We start from the raw sequence: 12,882 nt of genomic DNA on the forward strand, positions 1-12,882 counted from the left end.
ATTTGGCATGAGTAGGTAAGCAATGTCATCTGACTACTGACATCTGTGTTCAAGGGGAAGTGGAAGGTAATGCAGACAAGAGTTTACTTTACAAAAAAGCATGAAATGGGAAATATTCATTGTCAAACCTGAAGGTAAGAGAGGTGGAAGCAAGTTTAGAAGGAGGACATAAATCAAAGTCTATGTTAAATTGATTGTGTTGTAGATCAGTTGGAAAAAATTTGATGAATAGAGGAAAAGTACTACAGCTGATTCCAAGACCTATTTTGTTAGAAGCAAGGAACCTCTCAACTGTGCCGAAACCCGGGATTGAATCAGGGACCTTTAGAGCTTCAGTCTAACGCTCTCCCAACTGAGCTATTTCGGCCTGCTTATAGCTGTGGTCTTCATACTTTAATTTAAACCATTTAACAAAATAGATGCAGGACCTGGATTTTTAACCTCATATGGTAGAGATATGTTTTAAGGAGTCCTGTATCATTCCCCAGTTAACTGGTGCAATGGGTAAATAGCATTTTTGGGATCCAGGTTAGGTAGCTGTTTTTTTAACTCGAAATGGACTAGCACTATATTACCTAGATATATTTGGCATGAGTAGGTAAGCAATGTCATCTGACTACTGACATCTGTGTTCAAGGGGAAGTGGAATGTGATGCAGACAAGAGTTTACTTTACAAAAAAGGATGAAATGGGAAACATTCATTGTCAAACCTGAAGGCAAGATAGGTGGAAGAAAGTTTAAAAGGAGGACAGAAAGCAAAGTCTATGTTGAATTGATCATTTTGTAGATCAGTTGATAAAAATGTTGATAGAGAAAAAAGTACTACAGCTGATTCCAAGACCTATTTTGCTAGAAGCAAGGAACCTCTGAACTGTGCCGAAACCCGGGATTGAACCAGGGACCTTTAGATCTTCAGTCTAACGCTCTCCCAACTGAGCTATTGCAGCCTGCTTATAGCTGTGGTCTTCATACTTTAATTTAAACCATTTAACAAAATAGATGCAGGACCTGGATTTTCAACCTCATATGGTAGAGATATGTTTTAAGGAGTCCTGTATCATTCCGCAATTAACTGGTGCAATGGGCAAATAGCAGTTTTGGGATCCAGGTTAGGTAGTTGTTTTTTTAACTCTGAATGGACTAGCACTATATTACCCAGATATATTTGGCATGAGTAGGTAAGCAATGTCATCTGACTACTGACATCTGTATTCAAGGGGAGGTGGAAGGTAATGCAGACAAGAGTTTACTTTACAAAAAAGCATGAATGGGAAATATTCATTGTCAAACCTGAAGGTAAGAGAGGTGGAAGCAAGTTTAGAAGGAGGACATAAAGCAAAGTCTATGTTAAATTGATTGTGTTGTAGATCAGTTGGAAAAAATTTGATGAATAGAGAAAAAGTACTACAGCTGATTCCAAGACCTATTTTGTTAGAAGCAAGGAACCTCTCAACTGTGCCGAAACTCAGGATTGAACCAGGGACCTTTAGATCTTCAGTCTAACGCTCTCCCAACTGAGCTATTTCGGCCTTCTTAAAGCTGGGGTCTTCATACTTTAATTTAAACCATTTAACAAAATAGATGCAGGACCTGGATTTTTAACCTCATATGGTAGAGATATGTTTTAAGGAGGCCTGTATCATTCCCCAGTTAACTGGTGCAATGGGTAAATAGCATTTTTGGGATCCAGGTTAGGTCGTTGTTTTTTTAACTCTGAATGGACTAGCACTATATTACCTAGATATATTTGGCATGAGTAGGTAAGCAATGTCATCTGACTACTGACATCTGTGTTCAAGGGGAAGTGGAATGTGATGCAGACAAGAGTTTACTTTACAAAAAAGGACGAAATGGGAAACATTCATTGTCAAACCTGAAGGCAAGATAGGTGGAAGAAAGTTTAAAAGGAGGACAGAAAGCAAAGTCTATGTTGAATTGATCATTTTGTAGATCAGTTGATAAAAATGTTGATAGAGAAAAAAGTACTACAGCTGATTCCAAGACCTATTTTGTTAGAAGCAAGGAACCTCTCAACTGTGCCGAAACCCGGGATGGAACCAGGGACCTTTAGATCTTCAGTCTAACGCTCTCCCAACTGAGCTATTGCGGCCTGCTTATAGCTGTGGTCTTCATACTTTAATTTAAACTATTTAACAAAATAGATGCAGGACCTGGATTTTTAACCTCATATGGTAGAGATATGTTTTAAGGAGTCCTGTATCATTCCGCAATTAACTGGTACAATGGGTAAATAGCATTTTTTGGATCCAGGTTAGGTAGTTGTTTTTTTAACTCTGAATGGACTAGCACTATATTACCCAGATATATTTGGCATGAGTAGGTAAGCAATGTCATCTGACTACTGACATCTGTGTTCAAGGGGAAGTGGAAGGTAATGCAGACAAGAGTTTACTTTACAAAAAAGCATGAAATGGGAAATATTCATTGTCAAACCTGAAGGTAAGAGAGGTGGAAGCAAGTTTAGAAGGAGGACATAAATCAAAGTCTATGTTAAATTGATTGTGTTGTAGATCAGTTGGAAAAAATTTGATGAATAGAGAAAAAGTACTACAGCTGATTCCAAGACCTATTTTGTTAGAAGCAAGGAACCTCTCAACTGTGCCGAAACCCGGGATTGAATCAGGGACCTTTAGAGCTTCAGTCTAACGCTCTCCCAACTGAGATATTTCGGCCTGCTTATAGCTGTGGTCTTCATACTTTAATTTAAACCATTTAACAAAATAGATGCAGGACCTGGATTTTTAACCTCATATGGTAGAGATATGTTTTAAGGAGTCCTGTATCATTCCCCAGTTAACTGGTGCAATGGGTAAATAGCATTTTTAGGATCCAGGTTAGGTAGTTGTTTTTTTAACTCGAAATGGACTAGCACTATATTACCTAGATATATTTGGCATGAGTAGGTAAGCAATGTCATCTGACTACTGACATCTGTGTTCAAGGGAAAGTGGAATGTGATGCAGACAAGAGTTTACTTTACAAAAAAGGACGAAATGGGAAACATTCATTGTCAAACCTGAAGGCAAGATAGGTGGAAGGAAGTTTAAAAGGAGGACAGAAAGCAAAGTCTATGTTGAATTGATCATTTTGTAGATCAGTTGATAAAAATGTTGATAGAGAAAAAAGTACTACAGCTGATTCCAAGACCTATTTTGTTAGAAGCAAGGAACCTCTGAACTGTGCCGAAACCCGGGATTGAACCAGGGACCTTTAGATCTTCAGTCTAACGCTCTCCCAACTGAGCTATTGCGGCCTGCTTATAGCTGTGGTCTTCATACTTTAATTTAAACCATTTAACAAAATAGATGCAGGACCTGGATTTTTAACCTCATATGGTAGAGATATGTTTTAAGGAGTCCTGTATCATTCCGCAATTAACTGGTGCAATGGGCAAATAGCAGTTTTGGGATCCAGGTTAGGTAGTTGTTTTTTTAACTCTGAATGGACTAGCACTATATTACCCAGATATATTTGGCATGAGTAGGTAAGCAATGTCATCTGACTACTGACATCTGTATTCAAGGGGAGGTGGAAGGTAATGCAGACAAGAGTTTACTTTACAAAAAAGCATGAAATGGGAAATATTCATTGTCAAACCTGAAGGTAAGAGAGGTGGAAGCAAGTTTAGAAGGAGGACATAAAGCAAAGTCTATGTTAAATTGATTGTGTTGTAGATCAGTTGGAAAAAATTTGATGAATAGAGAAAAAGTACTACAGCTGATTCCAAGACCTATTTTGTTAGAAGCAAGGAACCTCTCAACTGTGCCGAAACCCGGGATTGAACCAGGGACCTTTAGATCTTCAGTCTAACGCTCTCCCAACTGAGCTATTTCGGCCTGCTTATAGCTGTGGTCTTCATACTTTAATTTAAACCATTTAACAAAATAGATGCAGGACCTGGATTTTTAACCTCATATGGTAGAGATATGTTTTAAGGAGTCCTGTATCATTCCGCAATTAACTGGTGCAATGGGTAAATAGCATTTTTTGGATCCAGGTTAGGTAGTTGTTTTTTTAACTCTGAATGGACTAGCACTATATTACCCAGATATATTTGGCATGAGTAGGTAAGCAATGTCATCTGACTACTGACATCTGTGTTCAAGGGGAAGTGGAAGGTAATGCAGACAAGAGTTTACTTTACAAAAAAGCATGAAATGGGAAATATTCATTGTCAAACCTGAAGGTAAGAGAGGTGGAAGCAAGTTTAGAAGGAGGACATAAAGCAAAGTCTATGTTAAATTGATTGTGTTGTAGATCAGTTGGAAAAAATTTGATAAATAGAGAAAAAGAACTACAGCTGATCCCAAGACCTATTTTGTTAGAAGCAAGGAACCTCTCAACTGTGCCGAAACCCGGGATTGAACCAGGGACCTTTAGATCTTCAGTCTAACGCTCGGCCAACTGAGCTATTTCGGCCTTCTGATAGCTGGGGTCTTCATACTTTAATTTGAACCATTTAACAAAATAGATGCAGGACCTGGATTTTTAACCTCATATGGTAGAGATATGTTTTAAGGAGTCCTGTATCATTCCCCAGTTAACTGGTGCAATGGGTAAATAGCATTTTTGGGATCCAGGTTAGGTAGTTGTTTTTTTAACTCTGAATGGACTAGCACTATATTACCCAGATATATTTGGCATGAGTAGGTAAGCAATGTCATCTGACTACTGACATCTGTGTTCAAGGGGAAGTGGAATGTGATGCAGACAAAAGTTTACTTTACAAAAAAGGACAAAATGGAAAACATTCATAGTCAAACCTGAAGGCAAGATAGGTGGAAGAAAGTTTAAAAGGAGGACAGAAAGCAAAGTCTATGTTGAATTGATCATTTTGTAGATCAGTTGATAAAAATGTTGATAGAGAAAAAAGTACTACAGCTGATTCCAAGACCTATTTTGTTAGAAGCAAGGAACCTCTCAACTGTGCCGAAACCCGGGATTGAACCAAGGACCTTTAGATCTTCAGTCTAACGCTCTCCCAGCTTAGCTATTTTGGCCTGCTTATAGCTGTGGTCTTCATACTTTAATTTAAACCATTTAACAAAATAGATGCAGGACCTGGATTTTTAACCTCATATGGTGAGATATGTTTTAAGGAGTCCTGTATCATTCCGCAATTAACTGGTGCAATGGGTAAATAGCATTTTTGGGATCCAGGTTAGGTAGTTGTTTTTTTAACTCTGAATGGACTAGCACTATATTACCCAGATATATTTGGCATGAGTAGGTAAGCAATGTCATCTGACTACTGACATCTGTGTTCAAGGGGAAGTGGAAGGTAATGCAGACGAGAGTTTACTTTACAAAAAAGCATGAAATGGGAAATATTCATTGTCAAACCTGAAGGTAAGAGAGGTGGAAGCAAGTTTAGAAGGAGGATATAAAGCAAAGTCTATGTTAAATTGATTGTGTTGTAGATCAGTTGGAAAAAATTTGATGAATAGAGAAAAAGTACTACAGCTGATTCCAAGACCTATTTTGTTAGAAGCAAGGAACCTCTCAACTGTGCCGAAACCCAGGATTGAACCAGGGACCTTTAGATCTTCAGTCTAACGCTCTCCCAGCTGAGCTATTTCGGCCTGCTTATAGCTGGGGTCTTCATACTTTAATTTAAACCATTTAACAAAATAGATGCAGGACCTGGATTTTTAACCTCATATGGTAGAGATATGTTTTAAGGAGGCCTGTATCATTCCCCAGTTAACTGGTGCAATGGGTAAATAGCATTTTTGGGATCCAGGTTAGGTAGTTGTTTTTTTAACTCTGAATGGACTAGCACTATATTACCTAGATATATTTGGCATGAGTAGGTAAGCAATGTCATCTGACTACTGACATCTGTGTTCAAGGGGAAGTGGAATGTGATGCAGACAAGAGTTTACTTTACAAAAAAGGACGAAATGGGAAACATTCATTGTCAAACCTGAAGGCAAGATAGGTGGAAGAAAGTTTAAAAGGAGGACAGAAAGCAAAGTCTATGTTGAATTGATCATTTTGTAGATCAGTTTGTAAAAATGTTGATAGAGAAAAAAGTACTACAGCTGATTCCAAGACCTGTTTAGTTAGAAGCAAGGAACCTCTCAACTGTGCCGAAACCCGGGATTGAACCAGGGACCTTTAGATCTTCAGTCTAACGCTCTCCCAACTGAGCTATTTCGGCCTTCTGATAGCTGGGGTCTTCATACTTTAATTTGAACCATTTAACAAAATAGATGCAGGACCTGGATTTTTAACCTCATATGGTAGAGATATGTTTTAAGGAGTCCTGTATCATTCCCCAGTTAACTGGTGCAATGGGTAAATAGCATTTTTGGGATCCATGTTAGGTAGTTGTTTTTTTAACTCTGAATGGACTAGCACTATATTACCCAGATATATTTGGCATGAGTAGGTAAGCAATGTCATCTGACTACTGACATCTGTGTTCAAGGGGAAGTGGAATGTGATGCAGACAAGAGTTTACTTTACAAAAAAGGACGAAATGGAAAACATTCATAGTCAAACCTGAAGGCAAGATAGGTGGAAGAAAGTTTAAAAGGAGGACAGAAAGCAAAGTCTATGTTGAATTGATCATTTTGTAGATCAGTTGATAAAAATGTTGATTGAGAAAAAAGTACTACAGCTGATTCCAAGATCTATTTTGTTAGAAGCAAGGAACCTCTCAACTGTGCCGAAACCCGGGATTGAACCAGGGACCTTTAGATCTTCAGTCTAACGCTCTCCCAACTTAGCTATTTCGGCCTGCTTATAGCTGTGGTCTTCATAGTTTAATTTAAACCATTTAACAAAATAGATGCAGGACCTGGATTTTTAACCTCATATGGTGAGATATGTTTTAAGGAGTCCTGTATCATTCCGCAATTAACTGGTGCAATGGGTAAATAGCATTTTTGGGATCCAGATATATTTGGCATGAGTAGGTAAGCAATGTCATCTGACTACTGACATCTGTGTTCAAGGGGAAGTGGAAGGTAATGCAGACAAGAGTTTACTTTACAAAAAAGCATGAAATGGGAAATATTCATTGTCAAACCTGAAGGTAAGAGAGGTGGAAGCAAGTTTAGAAGGAGGACATAAAGCAAAGTCTATGTTAAATTGATTGTGTTGTAGATCAGTTGGAAAAAATTTGATGAATAGAGAAAAAGTACTACAGCTGATTCCAAGACCTATTTTGTTAGAAGCAAGGAACCTCTCAACTGTGCCGAAACCCAGGATTGAACCAGGGACCTTTAGATCTTCAGTCTAACGCTCTCCCAACTGAGCTATTTCGGCCTGCTTATACCTGTGGTCTTCATACTTTAATTTAAACCATTTAACAAAATAGATGCAGGACCTGGATTTTTAACCTCATATGGTAGAGATATGTTTTAAGGAGTCCTGTATCATTCCGCAATTAACTGGTGCAATGGGTAAATAGCATTTTTTGGATCCAGGTTAGGTAGTTGTTTTTTTAACTCTGAATGGACTAGCACTATATTACCCAGATATATTTGGCATGAGTAGGTAAGCAATGTCATCTGACTACTGACATCTGTGTTCATGGGGAAGTGGAAGGTAATGCAGACAAGAGTTTACTTTACAAAAAAGCATGAAATGGGAAATATTCATTGTCAAACCTGAAGGTAAGAGAGGTGGAAGCAAGTTTAGAAGGAGGACATAAAGCAAAGTCTATGTTAAATTGATTGTGTTGTAGATCAGTTGGAAAAAATTTGATGAATAGAGAAAAAGAACTACAGCTGATCCCAAGACCTATTTTGTTAGAAGCAAGGAACCTCTCAACTGTGCCGAAACCCGGGATTCAACCAGGGACCTTTAGATCTTCAGTCTAACGCTCGGCCAACTGAGCTATTTCGGCCTTCTGATAGCTGGGGTCTTCATACTTTAATTTGAACCATTTAACAAAATAGATGCAGGACCTGGATTTTTAACCTCATATGGTAGATTTATGTTTTAAGGAGTCCTGTATCATTCCCCAGTTAACTGGTGCAATGGGTAAATAGCATTTTTGGGATCCAGGTTAGGTAGTTGTTTTTTTAACTCTGAATGGACTAGCACTATATTACCCAGATATATTTGGCATGAGTAGGTAAGCAATGTCATCTGACTACTGACATCTGTGTTCAAGGGGAAGTGGAATGTGATGCAGACAAGAGTTTACTTTACAAAAAAGAACAAAATGGAAAACATTCATAGTCAAACCTGAAGGCAAGATAGGTGGAAGAAAGTTTAAAAGGAGGACAGAAAGCAAAGTCTATGTTGAATTGATCATTTTGTAGATCAGTATATAAAAATGTTGATAGAGAAAAAAGTACTACAGCTGATTCCAAGACCTATATTGTTAGAAGCAAGGAACCTCTCAACTGTGCCGAAACCCAGGATTGAACCAGGGACCTTTAGATCTTCAGTCTAACGCTCTCCCAGCTTAGCTATTTTGGCCTGCTTATAGCTGTGGTCTTCATACTTTAATTTAAACCATTTAACAAAATAGATGCAGGACCTGGATTTTTAACCTCATATGGTGAGATATGTTTTAAGGAGTCCTGTATCATTCCGCAATTAACTGGTGCAATGGGTAAATAGCATTTTTGGGATCCAGGTTAGGTAGTTGTTTTTTTAACTCTGAATGGACTAGCACTATATTACCCAGATATATTTGGCATGAGTAGGTAAGCAATGTCATCTGACTACTGACATCTGTGTTCAAGGGGAAGTGGAAGGTAATGCAGACAAGAGTTTACTTTACAAAAAAGCATGAAATGGGAAATATTCATTGTCAAACCTGAAGGTAAGAGAGGTGGAAGCAAGTTTAGAAGGAGGACATAAATCAAAGTCTATGTTAAATTGATTGTGTTGTAGATCAGTTGGAAAAAATTTGATGAATAGAGAAAAAGTACTACAGCTGATTCCAAGACCTATTTTGTTAGAAGCAAGGAACCTCTCAACTGTGCCAAAACCCGGGATTGAATCAGGGACCTTTAGAGCTTCAGTCTAACGCTCTCCCAACTGAGCTATTTCGGCCTGCTTATAGCTGTGGTCTTCATACTTTAATTTAAACCATTTAACAAAATAGATGCAGGACCTGGATTTTTAACCTCATATGGTAGAGATATGTTTTAAGGAGTCCTGTATCATTCCCCAGTTAACTGGTGCAATGGGTAAATAGCATTTTTGGGATCCAGGTTAGGTAGCTGTTTTTTTAACTCGAAATGGACTAGCACTATATTACCTAGATATATTTGGCATGAGTAGGTAAGCAATGTCATCTGACTACTGACATCTGTGTTCAAGGGGAAGTGGAATGTGATGCAGACAAGAGTTTACTTTACAAAAAAGGATGAAATGGGAAACATTCATTGTCAAACCTGAAGGCAAGATAGGTGGAAGAAAGTTTAAAAGGAGGGCAGAAAGCAAAGTCTATGTTGAATTGATCATTTTGTAGATCAGTTGATAAAAATGTTGATAGAGAAAAAAGTACTACAGCTGATTCCAAGACCTATTTTGCTAGAAGCAAGGAACCTCTGAACTGTGCCGAAACCCGGGATTGAACCAGGGACCTTTAGATCTTCAGTCTAACGCTCTCCCAACTGAGCTATTGCGGCCTGCTTATAGCTGTGGTCTTCATACTTTAATTTAAACCATTTAACAAAATAGATGCAGGACCTGGATTTTTAACCTCATATGGTAGAGATATGTTTTAAGGAGTCCTGTATCATTCCGCAATTAACTGGTGCAATGGGCAAATAGCAGTTTTGGGATCCAGGTTAGGTAGTTGTTTTTTTAACTCTGAATGGACTAGCACTATATTACCCAGATATATTTGGCATGAGTAGGTAAGCAATGTCATCTGACTACTGACATCTGTATTCAAGGGGAGGTGGAAGGTAATGCAGACAAGAGTTTACTTTACAAAAAAGCATGAATGGGAAATATTCATTGTCAAACCTGAAGGTAAGAGAGGTGGAAGCAAGTTTAGAAGGAGGACATAAAGCAAAGTCTATGTTAAATTGATTGTGTTGTAGATCAGTTGGAAACAATTTGATGAATAGAGAAAAAGTACTACAGCTGATTCCAAGACCTATTTTGTTAGAAGCAAGGAACCTCTCAACTGTGCCGAAACCCAGGATTGAACGAGGGACCTTTAGATCTTCAGTCTAACGCTCTCCCAACTGAGCTATTTCGGCCTTCTTATAGCTGGGGTCTTCATACTTTAATTTAAACCATTTAACAAAATAGATGCAGGACCTGGATTTTTAACCTCATATGGTAGAGATATGTTTTAAGGAGTCCTGTATCATTCCCCAGTTAACTGGTGCAATGGGTAAATAGCATTTTTGGGATCCAGGTTAGGTCGTTGTTTTTTTAACTCTGAATGGACTAGCACTATATTACCTAGATATATTTGGCATGAGTAAGTAAGCAATGTCATCTGACTACTGACATCTGTGTTCAAGGGGAAGTGGAATGTGATGCAGACAAGAGTTTACTTTACAAAAAAGGACGAAATGGAAAACATTCATAGTCAAACCTGAAGGCAAGATAGGTGGAAGAAAGTTTAAAAGGAGGACAGAAAGCAAAGTCTATGTTGAATTGATCATTTTGTAGATCAGTTGATAAAAATGTTAATAGAGAAAAAAGTACTAAAGATGATTCCAAGACCTATTTTGTTAGAAGCAAGGAACCTCTCAACTGTGACGAAACCCGGGACTGAACCAGGGACCTTTAGATCTTCAGTCTAACGCTCTCCCAACTGAGCTATTTCAGCCTTCTGATAGCTGGTGTCTTCATACTTTAATTTGAACCATTTAACAAAATAGATGCAGGACCTGGATTTTTAACCTCATATGGTAGAGATATGTTTTAAGGAGTCCTGTATCATTCCACAGTTAACTGGTGCAATGGGTAAATAGCATTTTGGGGATCCAGGTTAGGTAGTTGTTTTTTTAACTCTGAATGGACTAGCACTATATTACCCAGATATATTTGGCATGAGTAGGTAAGCAATGTCATCTGACTACTGACATCTGTGTTCAAGGGGAAGTGGAATGTGATGCAGACAAGAGTTTACTTTACAAAAAAGGACGAAATGGAAAACATTCATAGTCAAACCTGAAGGCAAGATAGGTGGAAGAAAGTTTAAAAGGAGGACAGAAAGCAAAGTCTATGTTGAATTGATCATTTTGTAGATCAGTTGATAGAAAAAAAAGTACTACAGCTGATTCCAAGACCTATTTTGTTAGAAGCAAGGAACCTCTAAACTGTGCCGAAACCCGGGATTGAACCAGGGACCTTTAGATCTTCAGTCTAACGCTCTCCCAACTTAACTATTTCGGCCTTCTGATAGCTGGGGTCTTCATACTTTAATTTAAACCATTTAACAAAATAGATGCAGGACCTGGATTTTTAACCTCATATGGTAGAGATATGTTTTAAGGAGTCCTGTATCATTCCCTAGTTAACTGGTGCAATGGGTAAATAGCATTTTTGGGATCCAGGTTAGGTAGTTGTTTTTTTAACTCTGAATGGACTAGCACTAATTACCCAGATATATTTGGCATGAGTAGGTAAGCAATGTCATCTGACTACTGACATCTGTGTTCAAGGGGAAGTGGAAGGTAATGCAGACAAGAGTTTACTTTACAAAAAAGCATGAAATGGGAAATATTCATTGTCAAACCTGAAGGTAAGAGAGGTGGAAGCAAGTTTAGAAGGAGGATATAAAGCAAAGTCTATGTTAAATTGATTGTGTTGTAGATCAGTTGGAAAAAATTTGATGAATAGAGAAATAGTACTACAGCTGATTCCAAGACCTATTTTGTTAGAAGCAAGGAACCTCTCAACTGTGCCGCAACCCGGGATTGAACCAGGGACCTTTAGATCTTCAGTCTATTGCTCTCCAAACTGAGCTATTTCGGCCTTCTCATAGCTGTGGTCTTCATACTTTAATTTGAACCATTTAACAAAATAGATGCAGAACCTGGATTTTTAACCTCATATGGTAGAGATATGTTTTAAGGAGTCCTGTATCATTCCCCAGTTAACTGGTGCAATGGGTAAATAGCATTTTTGGGATCCAGGTTAGGTAGTTATTTTTTTAACTCTGAATGGACTAGCACTATATTACCTAGATATATTTGGCATGAGTAGGTAAGCAATGTCATCTGACTACTGACATCTGTGTTCAAGGGGAAGTGGAATGTGATGCAGACAAGAGTTTACTTTACAAAAAAGGACGAAATGGGAAACATTCATTGTCAAACCTGAAGGCAAGATAGGTGGAAGAAAGTTTAAAAAGAGGACAGAAAGCAAAGTCTATGTTGAATTGATCATTTTGTAGATCAGTTGATAAAAATGTTGATAGAGAAAAAAGTACTACAGCTTATTCCAAGACCTATTTTGTTAGAAGCAAGGAACCTCTCAACTGTGCCGAAACCCGGGATTGAACCAGGGACCTTTAGACCTTCAGACTAACGCTCTCCCAAATGAGCTATTGCGGCCTGCTTATAGCTGTGGTCTTCATACTTTAATTTAAACCATTTAACAAAATAGATGCAGGACCTGGATTTTTAACCTCATATGGTAGAGATATGTTTTAAGGAGTCCTGTATCATTCCGCAATTAACTGGTGCAATGGGCAAATAGCAGTTTTGGGATCCAGGTTAGGTAGTTGTTTTTTTAACTCTGAATGGACTAGCACTATATTAACCAGATATATTTGGCATGAGTAGGTAAGCAATGTCATCTGACTACTGACATCTGTATTCAAGGGGAGGTGGAAGGTAATGCAGACAAGAGTTTACTTTACAAAAAAGCATGAAATGGGAAATATTCATTGTCAAACCTGAAGGTAAGAGAGGTGG

General features: G+C 38.1%; 2 non-coding genes across 2 annotated transcripts; both read right to left on the reverse strand.

Moving 5' to 3' along the window:
* Nucleotides 1-3,785: 3,785 nt before the first annotated feature.
* TRNAF-GAA (transfer RNA phenylalanine (anticodon GAA)) lies at nucleotides 3,786-3,858 on the reverse strand. The gene has a single exon. It is a non-coding gene; the product is annotated as a tRNA-Phe (tRNA).
* Nucleotides 3,859-6,112: 2,254 nt separating this feature from the next.
* Nucleotides 6,113-6,185, reverse strand: TRNAF-GAA (transfer RNA phenylalanine (anticodon GAA)). The gene has a single exon. It is a non-coding gene; the product is annotated as a tRNA-Phe (tRNA).
* Between the last annotated feature and the right edge of the window lie 6,697 nt (nucleotides 6,186-12,882).

This window comes from Lissotriton vulgaris, chromosome 8 (genome assembly GCF_964263255.1).
Source record: "Lissotriton vulgaris chromosome 8, aLisVul1.2, whole genome shotgun sequence".
Lineage (NCBI taxonomy): Eukaryota > Metazoa > Chordata > Amphibia > Caudata > Salamandridae > Lissotriton > Lissotriton vulgaris.